At 43.4% G+C, this 12,335-nt stretch overlaps 1 protein-coding gene across 7 annotated transcripts in view; it reads right to left on the bottom strand.

Annotated features, from left to right (window-relative positions):
- Positions 1 to 12,335, bottom strand: part of LOC124616497 (parathyroid hormone/parathyroid hormone-related peptide receptor-like) — a 759,731-nt gene that overhangs the window by 104,225 nt on the left and 643,171 nt on the right. Inside the window, exon 1 of one of the 7 annotated variants that reach the window (XM_047144843.1) lies at positions 6,359 to 6,402. The exons of the other annotated variants lie outside the window; for them this stretch is intronic. The gene's annotated coding sequence lies outside the window, so the exon portion shown is untranslated. Of the gene's footprint in view, positions 1 to 6,358; positions 6,403 to 12,335 lie in introns of those variants that run through there. 7 annotated transcript variants of the gene reach the window in all.

Below are 12,335 nucleotides of genomic sequence, written 5' to 3'. Positions count from 1 at the left end.
GAGCTGCAGTGAAGTTTGAGCAATTTGTATACTCCTTAAGGAGTCTCCATCAGGACAATCAGTGAAGTTCGGCCATCTGTCAGCAAAATCACAGAAAGCAGATGCTTTTCGACGCTCCATGCTTAATTTTAAACAACTGTTGATCAATTAACGCTGTCGGTGCTTGGGAAAGGCTTCAACTTAGTGCTTACGCCTTGACCTAATTTCATGAGCTGCCCAGTGACGCAGTAGAAGAAATAAGGCGTGAAACGTGACGCCCACTTACGAGAGCTCCGCCTGAGAAGAATATTATGTTCTCCACGGAAGTGGCCTCCTACACAAGCTACCAGAAGATGCTCAAAGGTTGGTCCATCCAGTGGATAACGGAAACACTGCTGTGCTGTTCTCATGTCAGGTACTTTATGGCGATGATACAAGTATAGCTATCACACCCGATAGACAAGAATTAACTGGCGAAATTGTAAACAATGTTTTTCAGAAAATCATTAAGTGGTTCTCTGCAAATGGGCTCTCATGAAACTTTGACAACACACAGTATATAGAGTTCCACACTGTAAGTGGAATACCCCATTAATAAATATAGACTTCGATCAGAAATCGGTAGCTAAGGTAGAATTTTCAAAATTTCTAGGTGTATGCACTGATGAAGGGTTTGGCGATATACATCTCAGTAAATTAGCTTACCACGCCTATTTTCATTTTCTGCTTTCGTATGGCATCATATTCTGGGGTAACTCATCATTGAGTAAAAGAGTGTTCATTGCACAACAGCGTGTAATCAGAATAATTGCTGGAGCTCATCCAAGATCATCCTGCAGACACTTATTTCAAGAGCTAGAAATCTTCACTGTAGCCTCACAATATATATATTCACTTATGAAATTTGTTATTAACGATCCGAACGAATTCAAAAGTAATAGCAGTGTACATGGCTACAATACTAGGAGAAAGGATGATCTTCACTATTCAAGGTTAAATCTATCTTTGGCTCAGAAGGGGGTAAATTATGCTGCCACAAAAGTCTCTGGTGACTTACCTAATAGCATCAAAATTCAGACTGATAGCCATATAGCATTTAAAAGGAAATTAAAAGAATTTCTTAATGGCAACTCTTTCTACTCATTAGATGAATTTTTGGATGTAGTAAGTGGGTAATTTCCCATCCCCACAAAAAAAAATTACAAAAAATAAAAAATAAATAAAAAATTAAAAATATTGAGTGTCATGAGATATTCTGTCTAATGTAATATCTTGTATAGATACCTTTTATTAACCTGACGCGTTCCACATCATTATGAAGTGTCGTATTCATGATTTTTGGAACAAGTACTAATCTAATCCAATGTGAGATCTGTGATCAGTAGATTGAGCGAATCAACGTACCGGAAAACTGAGAAAGAATCCTCAGAGAGAGTGGAAGAAACACGTTAGCGCTATTAAATTCTCCCTGTCTTTCGCAAGAAGTCGTTAAAAGATTAAGAGCTCTCATCTCTGTTCCACGAAGGTTATGTGGTCTCCCAAAAATTCACAAATGTCAATGGTTACGAGTGCAAAATCGGCACTTTGACATATGAATCAGAGGTGTTGCTTCGTTACTGAAACCTTTTGTGGGGAAATGCTCACAACATACTCGCAACTCTGTTGTCTTTATCAATAGACTTAAGTCACTTCGACTAAATGGAACAGAGTTATTAGTGAGTTTCGATGTCCTCTCACACTTCAGTTAAGTCGTTCTCATGGATTCATTGTCGCTCATCAGCAGTAAGTTCAAAGCCTCTATAAAAATGCTACTTCATTATCCCGTTTTCTCAAGCATCTTTTTATTCAACAGTGAATGTTTAGAGGAAATTGGTGGTGCAGCCTTGGTAGTCTTCATCTCTGTTAGCGAATTTTTTACGCAAGACTTTGAGGAGAGGGTACTTGATTCTGCAGAACTTAGGCCAAAACTCTGTTGGCCACTTTGTTTTGTAAATACCGGTTTCTTCCTCGCAGTGATTTTATTTATCTCGGTAATTTTTCTTTTCTGGGGCTTCCAGGTTTGATTAATCAGTTTCGCTGTCAACTGAGACATATGTCATGGGACGTTCTGCAGGACTTTCAGTGTGTCACAATTTTCATTCATGTTTTCAACCCTGAAACTGACACATAGGTGGTACTTTAAATGAAACAGTAGGCTGCGCTAATATTTAATTTATAAAAATGTTTTGAATTGTGCCCAGACCTATAAATTCACTCTACTATATTATGTAACTTGACTATTGATGGCCGGCCGAAGTGGCCGTGCGGTTAAAGGCGCTGGAGTCTGGAACCGCAAGACCGCTACGGTCGCAGGTTCGAATCCTGCCTCGGGCATGGATGTTTGTGATGTCCTTAGGTTAGTTAGGTTTAACTAGTTCTACGTTCTAGGGGACTAATGACCTCAGCAGTTGAGTCCCATAGTGCTCAGAGCCATTTGAACCATTTGAACCATTTGACTATTGATGACGATTGATAAATGTTGCAAAGGAACGTTTGTCAGGATTTGACCTAAATACGAGATGTGTTTCAGCTTTTCCATTATGTAGCTGTTGGTGTGGAATGTCTTCTTCATCATATTTTCTTCCAGTAGTAAGTAAAACAAGCACACAGTTACTACGTTAGTCAATAACAAATTCGAGAATCACTTTTAGAAACAATTTTCGAAATTTTAAAGTTTCAAAATTATTCTGTTTCAAACATGAACCAACTGTGATAACGCGAAACTGGATTTGTCCTAATTTGTTCTCTAATTTGAGACATGTGCATCTACTTGTACGAAATGTTCGTGACTGAGCATCAGGCAGCGTGCTCCGTGTCAATGCGCTCAAATAAAATACTTTAACTTCTATTTTCTGAAAACGAAGTGAGATGTGGATTTCTTTCCAACTTTCAAAAACAACTTTGATAGGTCAGCACCATTTAGTACACAGTGACGTATCATCTAAAATGAACCGAATGTAAACTAGTCAGCGATGACATTTTTTACTGCAAACACTTCAAATTTTATGCTGCAGAGTACTTGGAAATTACGTATCAAAGTAACTACGAGCAATATCGAGAAATAGACACTTCATCATCGAGCGGTGATATGACAGTGCGCCTGATAATTGCCTCAGAATCGAATGACAAGTGTATACGGTAGTGAAGAAAGCGCGGTAATGCGATACTTCTTTTTAATTTGGTAAAGGATAAGGAGAACATTTACCGAAAAACTAACTCCAGCAGTTGGCGTAGATTTGCTTCATTTAAATACAGTGTCTTTTACAATTTAATGAGATTTTTTGATTACAGCAAGAAGATCGGAAAACTCATTTGTCTCATGAACTACTACCAGCTGCTTCGTGGTATCTGCTCGTTGCTTTCCTGTGCGGAAAAACAACTGCTCGCTATACATTTCTAACTTTTTTTTTTTAACAGTACATCAAACAACTGTTTACTTGGAACTTCCCGGGGGATTAAAACTGTGTGCCGGAGCGAGAGTGCTTGCCCGCGAAAGGCAAAGGTCCAGAGTTTGAGTCTCGGTCCGGCACACAGTTTGAATCTGCCAGGAAGTTTCATATCAGCGCACATTCCGCTGCAGAGTGAAAAATCTCATGCTGGGAACTGTTTAATTGTTCATAAGCACAGCAAACAAAAGTCACAATTATTAAAATAAACAGAACGTATATTTTCGCCTTTGGCTTTAGATACAACTGTTTATTCGGTTTCAATATGGCGGATGCACACTCTATTTTGGCGCACAGACTGTAGTGGGTTCTGTATACTCCTATTGGAGAGTATATTTCCACAGGACTTTACGGGTTTTTCTGCCATGGAAATCTTGGTTCAGATAAGATCCATCTTAGGTTCAGTTATCAAAGTATCTGTCGAAATTCAACGGTGAAGTGTTTCACGGCCAGGCTCAGCTGACATAAGAGTTTTGGAAATTTTTGGTAAGGACTATGGGACAAAACTGCTGAGGCCATCGGTCCCTAGGCTTCGCGCTACTTAATCTAAATTAAACTAAGTTACGCTAATGGCAACACACATACACCCATGCCCGATGGAGGACTCGAACCTCCGAAGGGGGGGGGGGGGCGGGGAGCCGCGCGAACCGTTGCGAGACGCCTTAGCCCCGACGGCTACCCCGCGTGGCATAAGAGTTTTGCGAGTCATATTGTAAAGAGTGGATCTAGTGGCGAATCTTTTTGTGAATCAGAAGAAGGCCACTGTAACGGTGGTCAAAACACTGGTTTCACCGGTAACAGTTTTTTACAATATGACACGCCAACCTTCAATCCGGAACCACCCGACTGCAACGGTTGCAGGTTCGAATCCTGCCTCGGGCATGGATGTGTGTGATGTACTTGGGTTGGTTAGGTTTAAGTAGTTGTAAGTTCTAGGGGACTGATGACCTCAGATGTTAAGTCCCATAGTGCTCAGAGCTATTTGAACCATTTCTTTGACACGCCACCCTACTCAAAAAACTTGTGTGTCAACAGTGGGAATACATTTGGGAGAACATTATATCAATCGTGATGGTGGCTTTCAACCGTACAAGGCGTGAGACACGGTAATTCCTTCGTCATGTTCAGAAAGAAAACAGTTTGCTCACAGTGACACATCTTAATGTGACACCTAACTTTAATTCCGCATGGCCACATCCCAAATGAGGGCTTGCACGCAATATCACCTTCATCCATGTAACTGCACACCACGGAACAAATTTCGAAGTGGTCGCTGAACTCGACAAGGGACACTCATGTAGAGGCTGCCTATGCACATGAGACACAGCGCCAATGTTTGATATAAAGGTAAGCTACCTGCGCTAATAACCAAAATACTCATCTTAAGATGGCTGAACGGTTGTCAGCCGAAATATCGTGGTAAGATGCTAATCTCATTGCGCTGTAATCCCGAAACTTCATGGGACAATAGATATCACGTCCATCCGCAAGCTTGTTCAGTCAGAGGCCTTCCGCACAAACACCTCATAATTGTAATTGTAATTGGTATAAAACACAGACCGTGATTCTGTAGTTTGAGGAGCACTCACTTTGGTGTTATAGCCGTAAAATTCGTTTGATATGAGTACATCTGGGATGCTGTTGGACATCGGCTCCGCACCTGCAATTTATGGGAATTGTGGAAACAGTCGACGTGCAATGTAGAACTGGAAGCGAATGACTGATGTTAAGTACACCATTTTCCTGTCTCCGTTTACCGACTTTATAAAACCTCATGCTATGGGTCTCTGGCAGCTCAGCGCTCACATTTCTCTAGCCACTTGCTCGACGCAGTATGATAGAGAGTTTCCGTTCCGTTCGCGGCGTTAGTACAATATTCGCTGCATGTTGTTCAGTTCAGAGCTCATATGCTGTTGCCCTGCGTATATTTCTCCCAATGAGCTCGCATTCATCACGCCAAACAATGAGATTCGTCTTGGTAATTACTGGTTTTGAGAGTTCCCTACGTAAACCTACACAATACCACTGCAATAATACAGGAAATACAACATAATTCGCCACATGTATACGCCATACTTCGAGCAGGTGGTCAGTTGTATAAGGTCTAAATGCTGCTACATTGGCTGGAGGCTGTTCACTGCAATGGCTGTCTAACGCATACAGTGAGACATATCTGTAACCACTATGTTAGCCGAATGCCATGGGATGTAAGGTGCAGCAATTACGTATCGACGAAAATACCAGTGGGGAGTAAACTACTGCGATAAGCTGTAGCAAACTCTTAAAATAATCTATTATACGAACTGATTATGACACAAAACTCACTGATTTAGCACAGCATTCGATGATTTAAACGTAAAATTCGTTGACTTTAAGAGGACGCTGAGTGAATCCCATGTAAAATTCATACTTCTCATAACGAAATTCGTTAATTTGGAGTCAAAATTATGCAGAGTCTATGAAAAATTCGCTAATTTATATACAGTTCATTGATTTCGGCCCTATTTGACTCGTAAATGTAGTAAGCTGAGAATCACTATATACTTGTGGATTCCTCCTGTCTTCGCCAAACAAGAATGTTTGATATTATTGAAGTGTAAAGTTTGATCAACAAATGCTACATTGCTCCCTACGCTTGCTCTACTAATTATACCATCCATCTAAAACGAGTACCGGCTAATTTCTATCACACTGGAGCCTACCTACATGAAAAATCTGTGTTAGTTACAGAAGTATCAACAATGTGTGTGGTGGTTGTGTACAGCTAATTCAGAATCTATATGCATTTATGGTACGAATCTACAACTACTACTATTATTGCCACTATTATACTACCATTACACTTAGCTGGGAATGTATTTCTAATCTATGGTATGAAACTGAAACTACCTTACCACATGCACCAGAATGACCATAAATCTCTTTGAACCTTTATGAGCACGTTATCCTTTGCGACTACTGTACTGGAGTTAAAAGCATCTAGAGTTTCCTCGTGTTCTGCTATCTGTGTTCCCCTCCACGAACTACATTTTGCTGATGACCCATTCTCCGAATCTTCGAGGTTACTCTGCAATCAATCGAGTGACTGAACACATAGCAGCTGTCGAACTGTAATCTTAAATTTATAAACATATTGTGTCATATACCAAGAACTTGGGTCAAGCAGAATCACATCCTTGATAATGACGCCACGCTAGTTAATGATTATTCTAGAATTGTGTGGATGAAGAAGCTGTTGTATGAGACATCACACTTTTTAAATGATTAATGGAAAATCTCATATAAAGATGTGAAACAAATACTAACAAATAGACAGAGGAGCTGGCCAGTACTTACCTCAGCTTAGTACAGCCGATAGATGCACAAAACAGAACAGAAAATTTACGTATCCCAGCTTTCGGAACTTTGTTCCTTCGTCAGGGAGGAGAGAGGGGGGAAAAGGGGGAAGAAGGGAAAGTGGATTCAGTTACTCAAAACCCAGGTTATGAAGCAACAGGGGAAAGGTAAACAGGGAGGGTAGCAAAGATGGAGGCATGGGTGTCAGAGGGAAGCCAACGATATTCTACTGTAAGTACTGTGCCAGCTTCAAACCAAAGAGGAAGCATACAGAAGTTCAATGGTTCAAATGGCTCTGAGCACTATGGGACTCAACTGCTGAGGTCATTAGTCCCCTAGAACTTAGAACTAGTTAAACCTAACTAACCTAAGGACATCACAAACATCCATGCCCGAGGCAGGAGTCGAACCTGCGACCGTAGTGGTCTTGCGGTTCCAGACTGCAGCGCCTTTAACCGCACGGCCACTTCGGCCGGCTCATACAGAAGTAAAGAGTATATAGTACAAAGATAAACACAATTATGTAGGACTAATAGATGCGTGAATGGTTAAAGAGGAAAGGGAAAGAGGAGAAGACTGAAGAGTAAATGGGAGTGAGGTTGGTTAACGTAGGTTCAGTCCAGGGCTATGGCGGGATGAAACGAAGTGTTGCAGTGCAAGTTCCCATCTCCGCAGTTCCGAGGGACTGGTGTTAGGTGGGAAAAGCCAAATGGCACGTACGGTGTAGAAAGTTCCTAAGTCCCTAGAATTATGCTGGAGGGCATGCTCTGCTACTGGGTATTAGACATCTCCTAGGGGACAATTCATCTGTGCCTGTTCATGCGCTCAGCCAGTTTAGTTGACGTCACATCATTGTAAAAGGCTGTGCAGGTATGTCAGCTGATAAATGACATGTGTTGTTTCACATGTGGCCCTTCCTTGAATTGTGTATGTTTTACCAGTAGCAGGGCTGGCGTAGGTGGTTGTGGGGGGATGCATGGGGCAGGTTTTGCAGCGGGGTCAGTTACAGGGGTAGGAACCGCTGGGTAGAGAAGGTGGTCTGGGAATATTGTAGGGTTTGACAAGGATGTTACAGAGTATAGGGGGGCGACGAAAGGCAACTATGGGTGGTGTGGAGAGAATATTATCAAGGGATGATCTCATTTCAGTGCTTGACTTGGGAAAGTCGTATCCCTGGCGGAGTAATTTGTTGATGTATTCGAGGCCAGGATAGAATTGGGTGACAAGGGGGATGCTTCTGTGTGATCTGCGGGTACGAACATTGTTGTTGGACGGGGAGGACAAACAGATCTCCCGAGCAATACATTCCTCCACGTCCAACAACAATCTTCCTACCCCTAGACCACACAGAAGCATCCCCCTTGTCGCCCAATACTATCCTGGCCTCGAACACATCAACAAATGACTCTGCCAGGGATACGACTTTCTCAAGCCGTGATATGAGATCATCCCTTGACAACATTCTCCCCACACCACCCAGAGTTGCCTGTCGTCGCCCCCCTAACCTCTGTAACAACCTTGTCAAACCCTACAATATTCCCAGACCACCTTCTCTACCCAGCGTTTCCTATCCCTGTAACTGACCCCGCTGCAAAGCCTGCCCCATGAATCCCCCCACGACCACCCACTCCAGCCCCACTACTGGTAAAACATACACAGTTCAAGGCAGAGCCACATGTGAGACAACACATGTCATTTATCAGCTGACATGCCTGCACTGCACAGCCTTTTACATTGGTACGATGGCAACTAAACTGGCTGAGCGCATGAACGGGCACAGACGAACTGTCCGTCTAGGAGATGTCCAATACCCAGTAGCAGAGCATGCCCTCCAGCATAATTCTAGGGACTTTGGAACCTGCTACACCGTACGTGCCATTTGGCCTCTTCCCACCCAACACCAGTCCCTCGGAACTGCGGAGATGGGAACTTGCACTGCAACACATCGTTTCATCCCGCCATCCCCCTGGACTGAACCTACGTTAACCAACCTCACTCCCATTTACTCTTCAGTCTTCTCCTCTTTCTCTTTCCTCTTTAGCCATTCATGCATCTTTTCGTCCTCCGTAGTTGTCTTTATCTTTAAACTATATACCTGTTTATTCCGCATGCGTCCTCTTTGATTTGAAGCTGGCACAGTACTTACAGTAGAATATCGTTGGCTTCCCTCTGACACCCATGCCTCCATCTTTGCTACCCTCCCTGTTTACCTTCCCCCTGTTGCCTCATAACTTTGGTTGTGAGTAACTGAATCCACTTTCCCTTCTTCCCCCTTTTTCCCCTCTCTCCTTCCTGACGAAGGAACAAAGTTCCGAAAGCTAGGATACATAAATTTTCTGTTCTGTTTTGTGTATCTATCAGCTGTACTGAGCTGAGATAAGTACTGGCCAGCCTCTCTTTCTCTTTGTTAGTATTTGTTTCAAATCGCACTTTTTGTCTTTCTGGAGAACTTTCACTGCAAACACATTAACAACCTCTATATCACTACAGTTCTTTCTGAGTTTACACCGTGCAGTGTGTACTTGGCCAAATGGTGGCCCTAGTCGTGCTGAGCAGCTGGGGGCTAGCCTCTGGCAGAGGCACGTTGAGTTTGCGCAGCCATCTGGAGTGGGCCAGGCGACACACCAGTAAGTAGTATAAAAGCGTGTATTAATGGACAAGCGCCGATGCTCAAGAGTTCCGCGCTCGTTTCCCATCAAGTAGGAGAATAAGTTAGTCTGGCGTCTATCAGTGTCAGTAGTTTTTTCATCTGGAAATGTCTCACACATGAAAGCTATCGGCCACTAGTCTCGTAATATGTTACTCTCTTTTGTAACTTACATTTTCAATATTTCTGTTGGTAGTGATTCATCATAGAACTTTGTATAGATGTGATTAGTTCTCAAATGTGCTTAATACTTCTCTGTAAGTTCTTGTTTTGAAGCACCTGTGGAGACTGGCTATAGTCTAAACTAGCTTGTTTAATAGCTGCCACCTAACCCAAACATTATTTTTTGTGGGGAATTTTATAGTAATAGGAACAATTCTTAGTGCAAGTCCTCTAAGAGCACAATTGTGCCTCTGCCGATTTTGTATTTCACTGCACAATGTATGTGTGAACCTTTAATCATTTTAAACTCCTGTCATTTTTCGATTTGGGCTTAAGAATAATGTGGTTCTTACATTTCCACCTTTTCCCACAGTTTTATTGTTAGTCCTGTGGGCTGAGAGTGCAGCTAAATGAGATTTAACATATTCGAGTTAGAAATTTGAACTATTTTGTTGGGTTTTTTAAATTTATCTGCTAGTTTTAAGTCAGCAGCGTGCTCTGTTGTGATGTACCAAATCACGGTTGCATATCACGTCAGACAGTCAAACAGCGGGTCCTGTTGCGGGCTACAGCTGATGGACTGGAATTCGACCAGGACGGCAGGGTAGGAGGGTAGGTCAGTGGCCTGTGGTTCAATGACCCCAACCCCGTTAGGCGCTGCTCCCAGACTGCTCTGTCTGTATGGAAGCTGTGTAAATAAATATGTAACCTCAGATTCCTATCCTACCGTAAACAGCAAGTGATCCTACCGTAAATAGCAAGTGACTTCTTGGGTTCTAACCATAGAGAGGCTAATGTTTTAACACGCAAGCATGATGTCAGATGCGCGTAAAAATTGTTTAAACTTTTGACAATTCGGCTACCGTCATTTTAAAGTTAAGTTCTGCATTTAGCAAAAGTGAACTGTCAAATCGCGGAAAACCAATGATTTTGGATATCCCACCATTTTAGACTTAGGACCAGGTTCTAAACATACCGCATATGACCTGCCAACCAAGTAGTCAACTTTGATTTCATAAGGAACTGTTGTGCACAGCGGCCGTAACTATACGAAAGGAGACGCACACAGCCAACATAATGGAAAAGCATTGTGAAAATGTCTACAGATCCAGTATAAAAACAACTGAACTTATCATTAGATAAAAGCATGGCCCAGTTCCACCTAATAAGAACTATAAGAACTATTCGCATGGCCATCACACACAAGAGACCAAATTCGTGGGACACCTCCTAATATTGTATCCGATCTCCTTGTGCCCGGCGAAGAGCACGAACTCAACCTGGCTTGAACTCAACATGTCACTGGAAGTCCCCCGCAGAAATATTGAGCCACGTTACCTCTTCATCCGTCCATAATTGCCTAAGTATTGCGGTGCAGGATCTATTGCACGAACTGCCCTCTCAGTTACATCCCATAAACATTCGATGGGCGCCATGTTGGACGATTTGCATGGCCAGATCATTCGCCTGAGCTGTCCAGAATCTTCTGGAAACCAATCTTGAAGAATTGTGGACCGGTGACATGGCGCAATTACATCCATAAAAATTTCCTCATTATTTGGGAACATGAAGTTTGTTAATGAGTGACAATGGTCTCCAAATAGCCTAACATAACCATTTCCAGTCAATGACCGTTTCAGTTTGACTAGAGGGCTCAGTCCATTGCATGTAAACACTGACCACGACATTATGGAGCCACAACCAGCTTGCACAGTGCGCTGTTGCAAATTTGGGTGCCGGCCACGGTGGTCTAGCGGTTCTGGCGCTGCAGTCGGGAACCGCGGGACTGCTACGGTCGCAGGTTCGAGTCCTGCCTCGGGCATGGGTGTGTGTGGTGTCCTTAGGTTAGTTAGGTTTAAGTAGTTCTAAGTTCTAGGGGACTTATGACCTAAGATGTTGAGTCCCATAGTGCTCAGAGCCATTTGAACCATTTGAACCAAATTTGGGTCCATGGCTTCGTGGCGCCTGCGTTAAATGGCTCTGAGCACTATGGGACTTAACTTCTAAGGTCATCAGTCCCCTAGAACTTAGAACTACTTAAACCTAACCAACATAAGGACATCACACACGCTCATGCCCGAGGCAGGATTCGAACCTGCGACCGTAGCGGTGGCGCAGTTCCAGACTGTAGCGCCTACAACCGCTGGGCCACCCCGGCCGGCGGCGCCTGCGTCACACTCAAAAACTACCATCAGCTGTTACCAACAGATATCAGGATTCATCTGCCCCGGCAACGGTTCTCCGCTCAACTAGGGACCAACCGACACGGTCACGAGCAGAGGAGAGGCTGAAGGCGATGTCACGCTGTTAGCAAAGGCATTCGCGTCGCTCGTCTGCTTCCATAGCCCATTAACGCCGTAGCCGGTCTGGGTGGCCGAGCGATGTGTATGATGTCCCTAGGTTAGTTAGGTTTAAGTAGTTCTAAGTTCTAGGGGACTGATGACCTTAGAAGTTGAGACCCATAGTGCTCAGAGTCATACGAACCATTTGAACCATTAACGCCATATTTCGCTACAGTGCCCTTACGGATACGTTTGTCGTACTTCCCACATTGATTTCTGCTGGTATTTCACGCAGCTGTTTGTTAGCACTGACAACTGTACACTAACGCTGCTGCTGTCGGTCGTTAAGTGAAGGCCATGGGCCACTGCGTTGCCCGTGGTGACAGGTAATGCCTGAAATTTGGTGACCTCGGCACACTCTTGGCACTGTGGACCTCGGAAGGC

The sequence above is a fragment of the Schistocerca americana genome, chromosome 1 (genome assembly GCF_021461395.2).
Source record: "Schistocerca americana isolate TAMUIC-IGC-003095 chromosome 1, iqSchAmer2.1, whole genome shotgun sequence".
Classification (NCBI taxonomy): Eukaryota; Metazoa; Arthropoda; class Insecta; order Orthoptera; family Acrididae; genus Schistocerca; species Schistocerca americana.
The sequence above is the reverse complement of the archived record's forward strand: the minus strand, read 5'-3'. Positions and strand labels throughout refer to the sequence as shown.